This window comes from Phacochoerus africanus, chromosome 16 (genome assembly GCF_016906955.1).
Source record: "Phacochoerus africanus isolate WHEZ1 chromosome 16, ROS_Pafr_v1, whole genome shotgun sequence".
NCBI classification, from domain to species: Eukaryota; Metazoa; Chordata; class Mammalia; order Artiodactyla; family Suidae; genus Phacochoerus; species Phacochoerus africanus.
Window position 1 is genome coordinate 5539096 of NC_062559.1, and position 13142 is coordinate 5552237.

Here is a 13142-nt window from a genome sequence, read left to right on the forward strand (position 1 = left end):
TTTGGGGTCCCCCCTCCCCCGATACGCTCCCCTTCCATAAGCCAGAGGTTGCACTGGTTATGTGTGAAGAGAACTTCCGCTTAGAGTCTGTGACCGCTGGTCCTTGAGTCCTGGTAATTGGGAGAGATGGGGGGTGTTGTCACAGAAGACCGGAGCTTGATGCTGTGCCTCTGAGTTTACAGTCTTGTAGCAAGAGAAGAGAATGTGAGAGAATTGAACACTCGGGGGTTGGATTGTGGCAAATTCTGGGCGATAAAAGACAGGGCGGTGGGGGGGGGGTCTGGAGCAGTTGGGAGAGGGCTTCGGAGGGGCTGGGGCTCAGCAGGCTCCCCCCAGCTCTTGGAGGCACCGGGACGCAGGCAGGAGGTTCTGCCCAGAAGCATAGGTCTGAGTTTGGGGGAGACCTCACAGCATAAACGGGGGGGGGGGGTCTCAGGTGCTTTTGGGTGTGACCAAGTGAGAAGCCTGCGGGAGCAGAGACAGTGGATGGAGAGTCAGCCCTGAAGCTTCCTAGGAGTGGGATTAAACAGCCAGTACACTTGAACCTCTGCCGAGCTGCTCTGAAAAAGCCCAGTTGCCTTTACTGCTGGAGGGTAGGGGGTGGGGGGCATCGTGCCCGGCCTCCTAGGGACTTCGCATCTCACCTCTCCAGCCGCCTCCCCGGTATGCCTGGAAACTTCCAAGGGTTCCATCCATCCAAAGGTGGGGGTTTTCTGTTTGGCTTGGTTTGGTTTTGGGGTTTTTTTTTTTAACCCGATATGAGGCCTGTGAGACAGTGGTAAACTCCTTTTTCTCGAAGGAATGGAAGGTTAAAAGGTTAAATTCATTCATGGAAGGTAATTGAACACCTGGGATATACAAGTTCTTAATCTTCTCCCCTCATCTGAAGTCACAAGGGATTTCCTGGGGAGAGAAGCCAGGTATCCTGAGGCCGGACCTGGTCTTTGCGGAGGGGTGGGAGGCGGGGCCGGGGCGCTGGGAGACTGAGGGTGGACCCAGACCTCATCCCTCTTCAGGTCTGGTCCCCGGGCTGGGATTAGAGTCAGCTCTTCAGCGATCTCCTGGGTCCCATGTGTCAGGCACCTGCCGTTCCCAGGCAAGGGAGACTGTGGTCTTGCCTGACCGGTTACCGCTGCCCAGTAGCCGGGCATCTCTGGGATGGAGCTGAGAAATTTAGGTTCTCCTTTCAGCTCAGCTGGTAACTAACAGAATCCTTCTTGGATGTTTCCAGCCCCCTCCCTGCCGTCCTTCAAACAACAGACCTTTTTCTTCCGTTCAACGTGTTCCTAGATTTCCTCTTGTGATGCAGTGGAAATGAATCTAACTAGTATCCATGAGGATGCGAGGTCGATCCCCCGCCTCACTCAGTGGGTTAAAGGATCCCGCATTGCTGTGAGCTGTGCTGTAGGTCGCATATGTGGCTTGGGTCCCGCGTTGCTGTGGCGGTGGTGTAGGCTGGTAGCTGCAGCTCTGATTGGACCCCTGGCCTGGGAATCTCCATGTGCCGCAGGTGCGGCCCTAAAAAGACCACATGAAATAAAATAAAATAAAATAAAAAGCGTTCTAATCTCTCCTCCTGCAGGACCCGCCTCCCCTCCTCCAACAAAACCCTGTATCATTCCCTCTCATGCCGCGCATGGGCTAATAGCGGTCTGCGCCTCTGCGTCATGTTTTACACTTGACTTTGTATTGAGTTGTGTTCCGGTAGCTCGTGTGGCTCTGGTGAGCACGCCTGGGATCAGCTGGGTTTTCGTTTCCTGGAAGGATGGTCCGCTCAGCATCTCTTAAGCTGCTCACAGCCGCTTGCATTTCAGGCAGCCTTGGTTGCCTGCGGATGGGGCAGCAGGCATCATGTCTGACATGTTCCTGGATGTTAATTATTTTCATTCTCACCACAGTCCTGAGAAGTTTGCCTCATTTTCACACATGAGGACCTCGAGGCTCTGTAAACAAGAACCACTTACTGAGTTTGCATGATCAGTCCAAGGCTAACCAGGGTTAAGTTCGGCCCTCTGACCCCAAAGTTGTCCCCCGCCCCCCATCGCCCTTGTACTGTATGGCCATGAAAAATGTGCCTCTGAGTCCTGTTCATGGCGAGGTGACTTAGCCAGAAACCGGGGCAGGACCTCCAGGCCCATGGCTTGCTGAAGGCTCTGGCTCCCCACCTCCTTCAGCCCTGGCGTCTGCCTGGCCCCAGCTTCTTCCCCAAGAGCCTGATGTAAGACCCTAGAGCCCTGAGGGGGCAGAGCTCCCGCTCAGTGACCGAGCTTTCAGTTATGAGGGCTGTGGTGGGTGCCCAAGGGTGCCCCTTCCACCCAGAGCCCTTCAGCACTCGGCTTGGGAGTTGGACTTGAGTTTGAGTCTGCGTCCTACTCTTTACCAGCTCAGGACCCAGGAAGATGATTTCATCCTTATTTTTTAAAAATTTTTTATTAAAGTATAGTTGATTTACAATGTTCTGTCAATTTCTGCTGTAAAGCAGAGTGACCCAGTCATACAAATATAGACTTTTTTTTCTCATTTTATCCTCCATCATGGTCTATCCCCAGGAGCCTCGATAGAGTTCCCTGGACTGTACAGCAGGACTTCATTGCTTATGCATTCTGAAAGATACATGCACCCCCATGTTCATTGCAGCACTATTCGTAATAGCCAAGACATGGAAACAACCTAAATGTCCATTGACAGATGAATGGATTAAGAAGATGTGGTATGTGTACACAATGGAATACCACTCAGGTATAAAAAAGAACAAGATAATGCCATTTGCAGCAACAGGGATAAACTAGAAACTCTCATACTAAGTTAGAAAGGGAAAGACAAATACCATATGATATCACTTATATCTGGAATCTAATGTACGGCACAGATGAACTTTTCCACAGAAAATAAACTCATGGACTTGGAGAACAGACCTGTGGTTGCCAAGGGGGAGGGGGAGGATGGACTGGGACTCGGGGGTTAATAGATGCAAACTACGGCTTTGGAGTGGATAAGTAATGAGACCCTGCTGTCTAGCACTGGGAGCTATATCTTGTCACTTGCGATGGAGCAGGATGGAGGATAATGTGAGGAAAAGAATGTGTGTGTGTGTGTGTGTGTGTGTGTGTGTGTGTGTGTGTGTGTATGATTGGGCCACTTCGCTGTATAACAGAAATTGGCAGAACACTGTAAATCAACTGTAATAAAAAAAAAAAAAAACCTTTTTTTTTGCTTTTTTTTAGGGCTGCACCTGAGGTATATGGAGGTTCCCAGGCTAGGGGTTGAATCAGAGCTGCAGCCACCGGCCTACACCACAGCCACATAGGGTCCAAACTGTGTCTGCAACCAACACCCTAGCTCATGGCAACGCCAGATCCTTAACCCACTGAGTGAGGCCGGGGATTGAACCCGCAACCTCATGGTTACTAGTTGGATTCGTTTCCGCTGCACCACAATGGGAACTCCCCCCAAAATAAAAATCTTTAAAAAAAATGTTTGCATCTGCTAGCCCCAAATGAGTTCCTCTTTCCGAGACTGATTTTTCTTTGAAAGGTGGAGATGACAGTAAGGCCTCGCTAGGCTGGATGAAGCCAGTTGACCAAGGGCCAATTCCAGGCACATAGTAGGTGCTCAGTAAGCAGCAGGCCCTCCCTCTAGGTGGTGGGGGGTTGTGGAGAGACCTGAAGTGACCTGGCTTTTTCCGACGGAGTCCTCCGGGAATTTTCTGTTGGGTTGTTCACCAGGAATCGAGGCGGGAGGGCGCCGGGTTCTGTTGGGTTCATGCAGTTCCCCTGGGGCTTCAGTCTGGCCACTTCTCCATCTGTCCTTGGTGACAGACACGTTTGGTTCCCACCCCGCCATGAGCTGTCCCTTGTGGACAGTTTGTACCCTCTGGCGGGTCTCCATGGGGTTCCCCTGCCTCCACCAGCTCCTAAGCCCGGCCTGTCTACGTTATCTTCCGCGAATCGTAAATTCCTGTCTTGATTTCCTTTGGCATCTTTTACCCTAAGATGCAGCATAGTGGGAAGTAGAGAGAACATGGGAAAAAAGTAAATCTGGACCCAGGTTTCTGTTTGTTTGTTTGTTTGTTTGTTTTTTTTGTCTTTTCTAGGGCCGCATCTGCAGCATATGGAGGTTCCCAGGTTAGGGGTCTAATCTGGAGCTGTAGCTACCGGCCAACACCTACAGCCACAGCAACGCGGGATCCAAGCCCCGTCTGCGACCTACACCACAGCTTATGGCAATGCCGGATCGTTAACCCACTGAGCAAGGCCAGGGATAGAACCCGCAACCTCATGGTTCCTAGTTGGATTCGTTAATCGCTGCGCCAGAATAGCAACAGGATAGGTTTCTGTTTTGACTTTACTTTGGGGGCCAGGTGTGTGGTGGCGCCTTTCTGTCTCATGTCTGCTTTCAAGGGCATCTGCCTTCTGCCAGTGACAGCGGCTCCAGCCCCTTGGTTAGAGCCTCGGGTCGCAGTAAATGAGAGAACAGACCCGGCAAGGCTGGAACCCAGCAGCCCTGCCATCTGCAGGCAGCACTGCTTTGACCCTGATGGTTGGGGGTGGGGTCCGGACAGCCCAGAGTCAGGGAGTGGGGGGGGGGGGGGTCAGCATTGTCTCCCAGCCCCCTCCTGCTCCTCTCTGGGGCCAGGGTTCCTAGGACAGGGTCTCACCACTTCTTGGATTGAGACCCAGACGGGGAATCGGGGCAGAGGAGAGACAAGATGAGGCACAGCAGGCTCGGAGCCCAAACAGCTCGTGTTTTCTGGCCTAAATGCAGACATTCGTGACAGGCAGCTGTGTCGGCTAAGTCATGTTCAGAGCCATGTTTTCACGGCTGGAAGTAAAATTGGGGCTGACACTCCGGGGCATTTCTGGGGAGTCCTGAGACAGGCACGGTGGAAAGGGGAATGGGGGTGGCCTCCATTCGGGAAAAGGTCTTGGGAAACAGACAGAATATTCTCCGTGAAGGGATGGTACACGACCTTCCAGATAACCAGGGCCAACAAGCAGACTCTTCCATGAAGCATGGCAGGTGCGGGCCTGTCTCAGGAGGGGCGGAAGGCAGGACACGAGGTACAATGGCAGTGAACCTGGCGCTGGACGTGTCCCCGCAGCTCTGGGGCTTTACACAAAGCTGCTGCAGGCTCCCGGGCTTTACACAAACCGTAGCCAAACCCTGGGTAAGTCCTGCCCAGCCCTTATCAAAGCCGGGGGACGTGGGAAGACATTTCCAGAAATATTTTCACCAATAAGGATCAGAAGGGTGATTCCTACTTCTCCAAAAATTAACTCTGATTCTTTAGCTCCCGCTCCCAGCACCTAATCCTTCCCCACGCAGCAGCTTCAGCCGGAAAATAGAGCTCGTGATTGGCCAGGGGAGCCTTCCTGTCTTGGTGTCAAGGGGGAGCTGGTGGGAAAGCTTTTAAGGCCCAGAAGCCCGAGATGAAAGGGGAACTTCCAGCCCCCAGATGCTGGGGCGCCACCTCCCACACAGGCAGGGCAGCGAACCCTCCCTGGGAACGAGGCCTGTCTGACTCTGACCTGAGCCCTGAGGGACCCTTGCTGGCCCCGTGCTGTTGCTGCACCGATTTGGGGGTGGGGGGGGCGGGAGGGCCGGGGATTCATCTGCTCTGAAGGGCTTTTCCGCTCGGTGGCCTGGAGCCCTCTGGCCCCTGGTGGGATTTGTCCTTCACGTTAGGCCAAGTCCCAAGCCATGCGTTCACCCAGGACGGCAGGGCCTGGCTCAGCTCGCTGCAGGCATCTGTCACCACCCACTCGCTCTGAGTCATTCCACACTTATCTGCTCAAATCCCAGAGCCTCAAAATACGCTTTCTGCTTGGCCCCCAGTGCAGATCAGGAAGGCTCGGAAAGAGGGGCGGGGAGGTGGGACACGCTCTGATGGCCTCGGGGTGGGGGACTCGGAGGGCTCGGCGTGCCCCACTTGGGGCCAAGAACCTCACTTCCATCTGCTGGGAGAGTCAGGACGCCCCTCCCGGCCTGGCCCAGACCACTGCCGGCTCACTAGCTGCCTGGCAGGACTGCCCTCTTCAGGGCTGGCTGCCTGCAGAGGGGCTCAGGCGGCAGGGGGGCTGGCCAGCTCCGCTCCCCCGGGGAGAGGCTTCAAGGGGCCTGGGAGAGGAGGGGGCGGGGGCGGGGGCGGCAGTTTCTCCGCCTCACCTCCGCCTGGGATCCCCTGGGGCCGGTTAAGATGTGCGCTCCAGGGTCCCCCCTACCCCCACCCAACTGAATGGAGGTTCCCAGCAGAGTCTTCTGTGCCCCGAAGATCGGCTTTGCAGGAGAGGAATCGGTAATTAGAGTGTGTGTATTGGAACCATCCTTTTCCCCTCCTCCTCATTTATCTCAAAAGAAGATTCTAGAGCTTTTTGCCCAAGATCCAACCTGGCACTGAGGCTGGCAACTTCCTGCTCCAAATCAGTTTTCTCTAATTTCACTCGTGGAGAAAGATAAGGAAATCATTGTGCAATTGCCAAACAAACAAACAACCCCCCCAAAAAAAAACAAAAACCCGCAAAGAATATTTTTCAGTAATCCCCAGTGCCCAGGTGCTCTGCTTAATCCACAGTCCTGACGGAGCCCTTGGCCTCGCCTCACCTGGATGCTAACTTTCGGGAGTCCAGCACACACACTCAACGATGAAGTCAGGGAGTTCCCGTTGTGGCTCAGCCAGTTAAGAACCTGACTAGCATCCATGAGGATGCGGGTTCCATCCCTGGCCTCGCTCAGAGAGTTAAGGATCCACTGTTGCTGTGAGCTGTGGTGTAGGTCACAGACGCAGCTTGGATCTGGCCTTGCCGTGGCTGTGGTGTAGGCCGGCAGCTGTAGCTCCGATTCGACCCCCAGCCTGGGAACCTCCGTATGTCGCACCTGTGGCCCTGAAAGAAAAACAAACATACAAACAATGAAGTCCGCCTGACATCACCCAGCTCTGACACCGGAAGTACTCGAGGGTTTCAGTAACCACCGCGTTGGCACTATCTGGAATGCCAGGGAGTAAAGACATCCGATGACATAAGCTGACTGTGGGCAGCGTTCTTCATTTTAAATATCCACGTGTTCTTAGTGCTCGGTGAGCCTTACTCTTCCTGCCTGGCAGGAGGGAAAGGCATGGCTTATGGGGAGGAGTCATGGCCTCAGCCCCGGGGCACCCCCTTCCCCATTCCCAGGACCCCTCCTGGGCTCCCCAGACTGGCCGCACTCAGGCCCTTTTTCTCTCTGACCATCCCCACCGCACACACATTTCTCTCTCCTTGGCTTTCAGCGTCCTCGTCTGAGATTAGCTAATCCAATCAGCTGCCAGTTCAGAGAACGGCTTAGTTTCGTGAGGTGTCTCTCCTGGTTATTTAAATACGGCCTTGACCCAAAGAAGAGGTCGCGGGATAGGAAATGTAAGCACCTTTGTCGGTTTGTGACATCTCAGACTTGGGGGTTTACCTGTGGGAGGAACTGGGCACTTGGGGTCCTCCTGGATCTGTAGCGGTAGTGTGTCTAAACGGGGTTCTGGAAGGGGACACTCGGGCCAGCCAGATCCCAGGGAAGGGACAGCTGCGCCCTCCCGGATACATGTAACAAGGTGCTTTGGCACCAGGAGGGCAATGAAAATGAGAAATTTTGCTAGGAAATAAAGTATGGAACTCGCCTGTAACATAGCACAGCTGCTTCCTGGAGATTCTCCTCCTATGGCTTGAAAAAGCATATGCAAGAATTCTCGCTGTAGCACAGTGGCTTAAGAATCCAACTGCAGTGGCTTAGGTAGCTGCAGAGAGGTGAGGGTTCGATCCCTGGTCCAGCATAGTAGGTTAAAGGATCTGGCATTGTTGTAGCTGTGGCATAGGTTGCAGCTGCAGCTCAGTTCAATCCCTGGCCCAGAAACTTCCATGTGTCCTAAGTACAGCCATTAGAAAATAAACAAATAAATCAACCAACCAACAGGCAAACTCAATATTCCAGGGTTAATAACATGGATGCTTTCTCTTGTTGACTGCTTGTTTTTCTTTTTCTCCTCTATGGCAAAAGGGTGGGTGGCAGTTGGCCGGTCACGTTTTGGTCCGCCTTCCTGGCATAGAGTTTACAGAGAGTGAAATTTACCAACTTTATGAATACATTGACACGGGCTGGGGTTCCCATTGTGGTGCAGCAGACATGAACCCAACTAGGACCCGTGAGGATGCAGGTTCGATCCTTGGCTTCGCTCAGTGGGTTGAGGATCTGGTGTGGCCGTGAGCTGTGCTGTAGGTCACAGACTCAGCTCGAATCCTGCATTGCATTGGCTGCGGTGTAGGCCAGCAGCTGTAGCTCTGACTTGACCCCTAACCTGGGATCTTCCATATGCTACAGGTGTGGCCCCCAAAAGACCAAAAAATAAAAATAAAAAAATAAAACAATTGGACAGTGTGCCCAGTGAGGTGACCACTCGCACTGTCATGACACAGAACGTTTCCACTGCCCCCAAGCTCCCTCGTGTCCCTCTGCACTCCCCTCCCCACTCCCATCTCGAGGCTGAGGGTGGCCCTGTCTTCCCTGCGAATGTCTTACCTGTGTGTCCAGCACAAGCCCAGACACACAGGGTTAGATGTTAGTGATGCTAACAGTTTTAAAATCCCTGCCGCCACCACCAAGCCTCCTTCCGGTTCCTCCCGTTCATCCTCAGGTCTGAAAGCCTGTCTAACATGCATTTGTTAATAAATAATTTCTGGAGTGCCTGTCGCGGTGCAGCGGAAATGAATCCGACTAGGAACCATGAGGTTGCGAGTTCGATCCCTGGCCTCACTCAGTGGGTTAAGGACCCGGCGTTGCCGTGAGCTGTGGTGTAGGTTGCAGACGTGGCTCGGATCCTGCATTGCTGTGGCTGTGGGATAGGCCAGCAGCTGCAGCTCTGATTCGACCCCTAGCCTGGGAACCTCCATATGCCACAGATGTGGCCCTAAATGGACAAAAGACCAAAAATAAGTAACTAATTTCTGCATTTAATCATTCCCGATACCAGCCTTCTGATCAGCCTTAGTGTTACCAGAGTTGATGAAATTCCAGCTCAGGGCAGAGACTCACAGTCCTCATGGCTTATGCTGTTCACGGGCAAGTGTGCAGTTTCTGATCCACTTTTCAGAAGATTGGAAACACTGCAGGAGAATCTATTACCACTTTTCTTTTTCTTCTTTTCATGGCTGCACCTGCAGCATGTGGAAGTTCCGAGGCTAGGGGGTCAGTTTGGAGATGCAGCTGCTGGCCTCCACCACAGCCATGGCCATGCTGGATCTGAGCCACACCTGTGACCTCTACCAGATCCTTAACCCACGGAGTGAGGCCAGGGATCGAACCTGCGTCCTCACAGAGACGACATCGGGTTCTCAACCCACTGAGCCATAACGGGAACTTCTATGGCCATGTTTTGTTATATCCCATCCCAGACCAAAAGTCAGCCCCCGCTTCTTTAGCTTTTGGGGTTTTTTTTGGGGGGGGAATAAATGAGGAGGTCAGCACTTAACCAATTTAGGAGCATACGTGGGACGCACCCCCAAAGGCTTTCTCGGTTTACAGGGACTTTCTACGTCCCTGACTTGTCACCCAGGGTTCAGAGTCCCATTATCATGTTTGGCTGAACTGCTCTTTTCCCTGTAAGTTTGGGACAGATTTGGGCAGCTCTGGGGGTGTCATCGAATCTGCCTCTTTGCTCTCATCAAAGCTCTGAGAAAGAAGATTCTATGGTTTCCTGGACTCTGTAATAATAATAATATTTTGCCCCTAAATAATGGCACCACATCCATCAAAGCAGTCATTTATTTTAAAGTAATGGCTACCATTTTCCAAGAGATTATCAAGCATCCTGATAATCGCTTCCTGTGTCCGCTCAGATGCGTCACCTGTTGCCATATGGGTATGTTAACTCTTAATCTAATGGGAACTCCTGTGATTCCCATTTTATAGATTACAAAACGGAGGCACAGAGACATTACCTTTCACAGGATTACACAGATTTCTGATCGTCTACGGATATATTGCAAGCCTCCCCAAAGCTGAAGGATGTGCTTTGGGATCATCACAGACCTGGGGCTGCCTGGCCCGGCCCCGCATTTCTCTCTTGGGGTTCCTCATCCACTTTCAGTTTGGTGGGGCCTGCGGGTGGGTGTCTCAAGGTTTCCTCCCGCTTCCGTCTGGTGCCTCGGCGGGTTTCACCCCTGCTTCCCCGTGCCACTTCTCCTCCTGGCTAGCTCGCACTTCCCCACGGCATGACTGGTCTCAGGGCAGAGGGGTTTCGAACATGGCAGCTGGTGTCCTCCAGGGCAGGGTCCAGGAGACCCAGGGAGAAGCGGCAAGGCTTCTAATCACCTAACTCGAAAGTCTCACTGACTCAAGCAGGTATCCTGTCCTTCGATGTTGCACCAAAGGTTAAATAGAATAGACACACACCGCAGGTTACAGGTGCCGTTTCTCACCGATCCGGCAGAAGTTCAGTGGCTTGGCAGCGTTGTTTATGCCAAGGCAAACAGACGCTGTCCTAAGCCATAGTTAGGAAAGCAAGAGGCGTGTGGCAGGAGCGCTCAGAGATCGCGAACGAGGTGCCCTTGGAGCAGCGATCACACTGTCCTAGAAACATGCAGGGTGGATGAGTTCTCACCGCATCGGGCCGTGCCGTTGACGGGGGCTGGGGAAACTAGAGTGTTCCCTGCAGATGACCCCCCAAAACCCCTGTGCTGACATTGCAAGATCTCTTGGGAGTCCCCGTTGTGGCTCAGGGGTTATGAACCCAAGTAGAATCCATGAGGACACAGGTTCGATCCCTGGCCTTGCTCAGTGGGTTAAGGATCCGGGGTTGCTGTGAACTGTGGTGTAGGTCGCAGATGCGGCTCAGATCCTGCGTGGCTGTGGCTGTGGGGTAGGCTGGCAGCCTCCGCTCTGATTGGACCCCTAGCCTGGAAACTTCCATATGCTGTGGGTGCAACCCTAAAAAGAGGAAAGGGGGGGAGGGAGGGAGGAAGGAGGGAAGATCTCTTGGGCATATGAAGTGATGGACAACGTGTGGAGCAGAACATATAACCGGCAGCCCTTCGTATTAGAAAGCGGGGCAAGGCTTGATGTATAAACTTGCATGAAGAGGCTCCAACTCCATCTGCAAGTAAAAGTGGTTCCTTGGAGGGCATGGCATGGATGGGGACGCAGGTGGAAGAGCCCGACTTTGCAATCGTGCACCACTTTTTTTGCTTTTCTTTTGATGGCCGCACCCATGCCCTCTGGACGTTCCTGAGTCAGGGACAGAACCCGAGTCTCAGCTGCGACCTCTGCCGCAGCTGTGGCAGTGCCACATCCTTTGTCCCGCCAGGCTGGGCCAGGGATTAAACCTGTGCCTCTAGGGCGACCCCAAGCTGCTATAGTCACTGTGCCACAGCGGGAACTCCTATTTGTTTTGACTTTTGAATCCCAGGAGTTTATTTTTTTATCCACACACAAAAAATGAGTCAGATGACCTAGCCTCCAGCCCCCAGAGTGTTCACAACTTCGACGAAGCCTATACGTAAACACGAGGAGACAGTGCTTGAGTGGGCTGATTGTGAGTGCAGTGGGGTCAGAGGGCGTTTCTAGGGGACTCGACAAAAAGCCTTTGAGCGTCTGTGAGTCCTGGGCTTGTTCTGAAGGCTGAGGAGGAGATGAGCAGTAGGAGAAGAAGGGCAGGTCAGCCCAGCCGGACAGCGAGCCTGGTGCCACTGGTGCCTCTCGAACCACAGGGGAGCCAGGCCAACCTGCTCGCCCCAGCCAGGAGTCCTTGCACGCCCATGTGAGAACCACTGGCTTACAGTCACACTCCATCAAGGTATTTCTGATGCCGGTAAGGAGGTCTGGCTTTCTGACGGCTTTTAAGATGAGCTGTGTGTAGTGACCTTGAGCTTGGAGGCATGAGTCCCCAGAGGTGGGGAAGGATAGAGGTGTCCCTGGGCCATTGCAGGCAGCACAGTGAAGCAGGAGGAAGCAGAGGTAAGGCTGGACTGTGGCCTGGGTGCCCTGGACGCCGGCAAGGAGAGCTGCACCTTCTCCCACAGGCAGGAGGAACCACAGGTTTCAGCCAACGAGGTCCCTGCCCAGTGCCGCTGTTTGCTCTGGGCTGGGATGCAGGCAAGAGAGGACCCGCCCACGTGATCTTCGTGTCCTCAGAACCTGGAAACAGGGCCGTGTGCAAAGCCGAAGGGGGAGCTCTGGGAGCCCCCGCCCCGCCTGCAGCTCCAGGTCCCCCTCGGCCTGTGGGAGTTCCTTTCCTTCCTCGTGGGCCTCCCCAGGGACCAGGGACGGGCTGGTGGCGGAGGTCGGCTGAGATCGCTTCCCCGTGACAACCCCGGAAGGTCAGCGTCCACTCGCTTTGGGCACAGGGACCTGGGGCTTGGGCCCGTGTTTCGCAAGCAGAGGGAGTGTCCCCAAGGCCTTGTAGGCATGAAGGGCAGAGGCTTCCAGGACCTAGTGACCGAGAGTGAAAACGAAAGGGCTGGTGACGCCGGGGGACAGCCAATCCCCAGGAGCGCGTTCATAGGACCTGACTCGGGATCCTCTGAGCTTTTTCAGTGAGAAATAAGGGTCCCAAACCAGTCTAGCCCGGAGCGGGTGGAAATGGTGAGGACACGCTCAGGGCACTGTTTCCTTCCAGCCCGATCCCGGCCCTAAAGGAGGCACAGGTGGCCTGGGGACACACCGTGCCCATGAGGACGCCCCAGGGACCAGGGCTTCCTCAGAGATGACGGCTTTCACCCAGTTCCTGGGATGAGAGCAGCAGGCTTTTTTTCCCTCCTTTGAAAAAAGCAAAGCTACAAACAACCCCTGTGTTTTGTACCTGACTCCCTGCTGTGGTGGCAGCTGATCTAGAAGTTTCTGCTCTTCTGGTGACTTTGGCCTCACATCCAGCATTTTTCTTCCCGCCCCTCCTTATATAAGAGCCCCCCCCCCCACCCCCTTGACTAGAATGGGTTCGTTGGCAACAAAAACAAAAAACCTAGCAAATTCCTTGCTTGGATTCCTTAGCGCTGTGGTTTGTGGCCCTGAGTCCCCGACCAGGAACCACGAGTTACCCTGTGCCCGCTGGGCCCTGGGGTTTGTCCCCTCCGGCCAGACATGCCAAGGCTGCCTGGTGACGACTCCAGCTGCCACCTGCTTCCATT

At 53.9% G+C, this 13142-nt stretch overlaps 1 protein-coding gene across 4 annotated transcripts in view; it reads left to right on the forward strand.

The window, feature by feature from the left end:
* PRKAG2 (protein kinase AMP-activated non-catalytic subunit gamma 2) overlaps window positions 1-13142 on the forward strand; it is a 278412-nt gene that overhangs the window by 52161 nt on the left and 213109 nt on the right. The gene's annotated exons all lie outside the window — the stretch shown is intronic.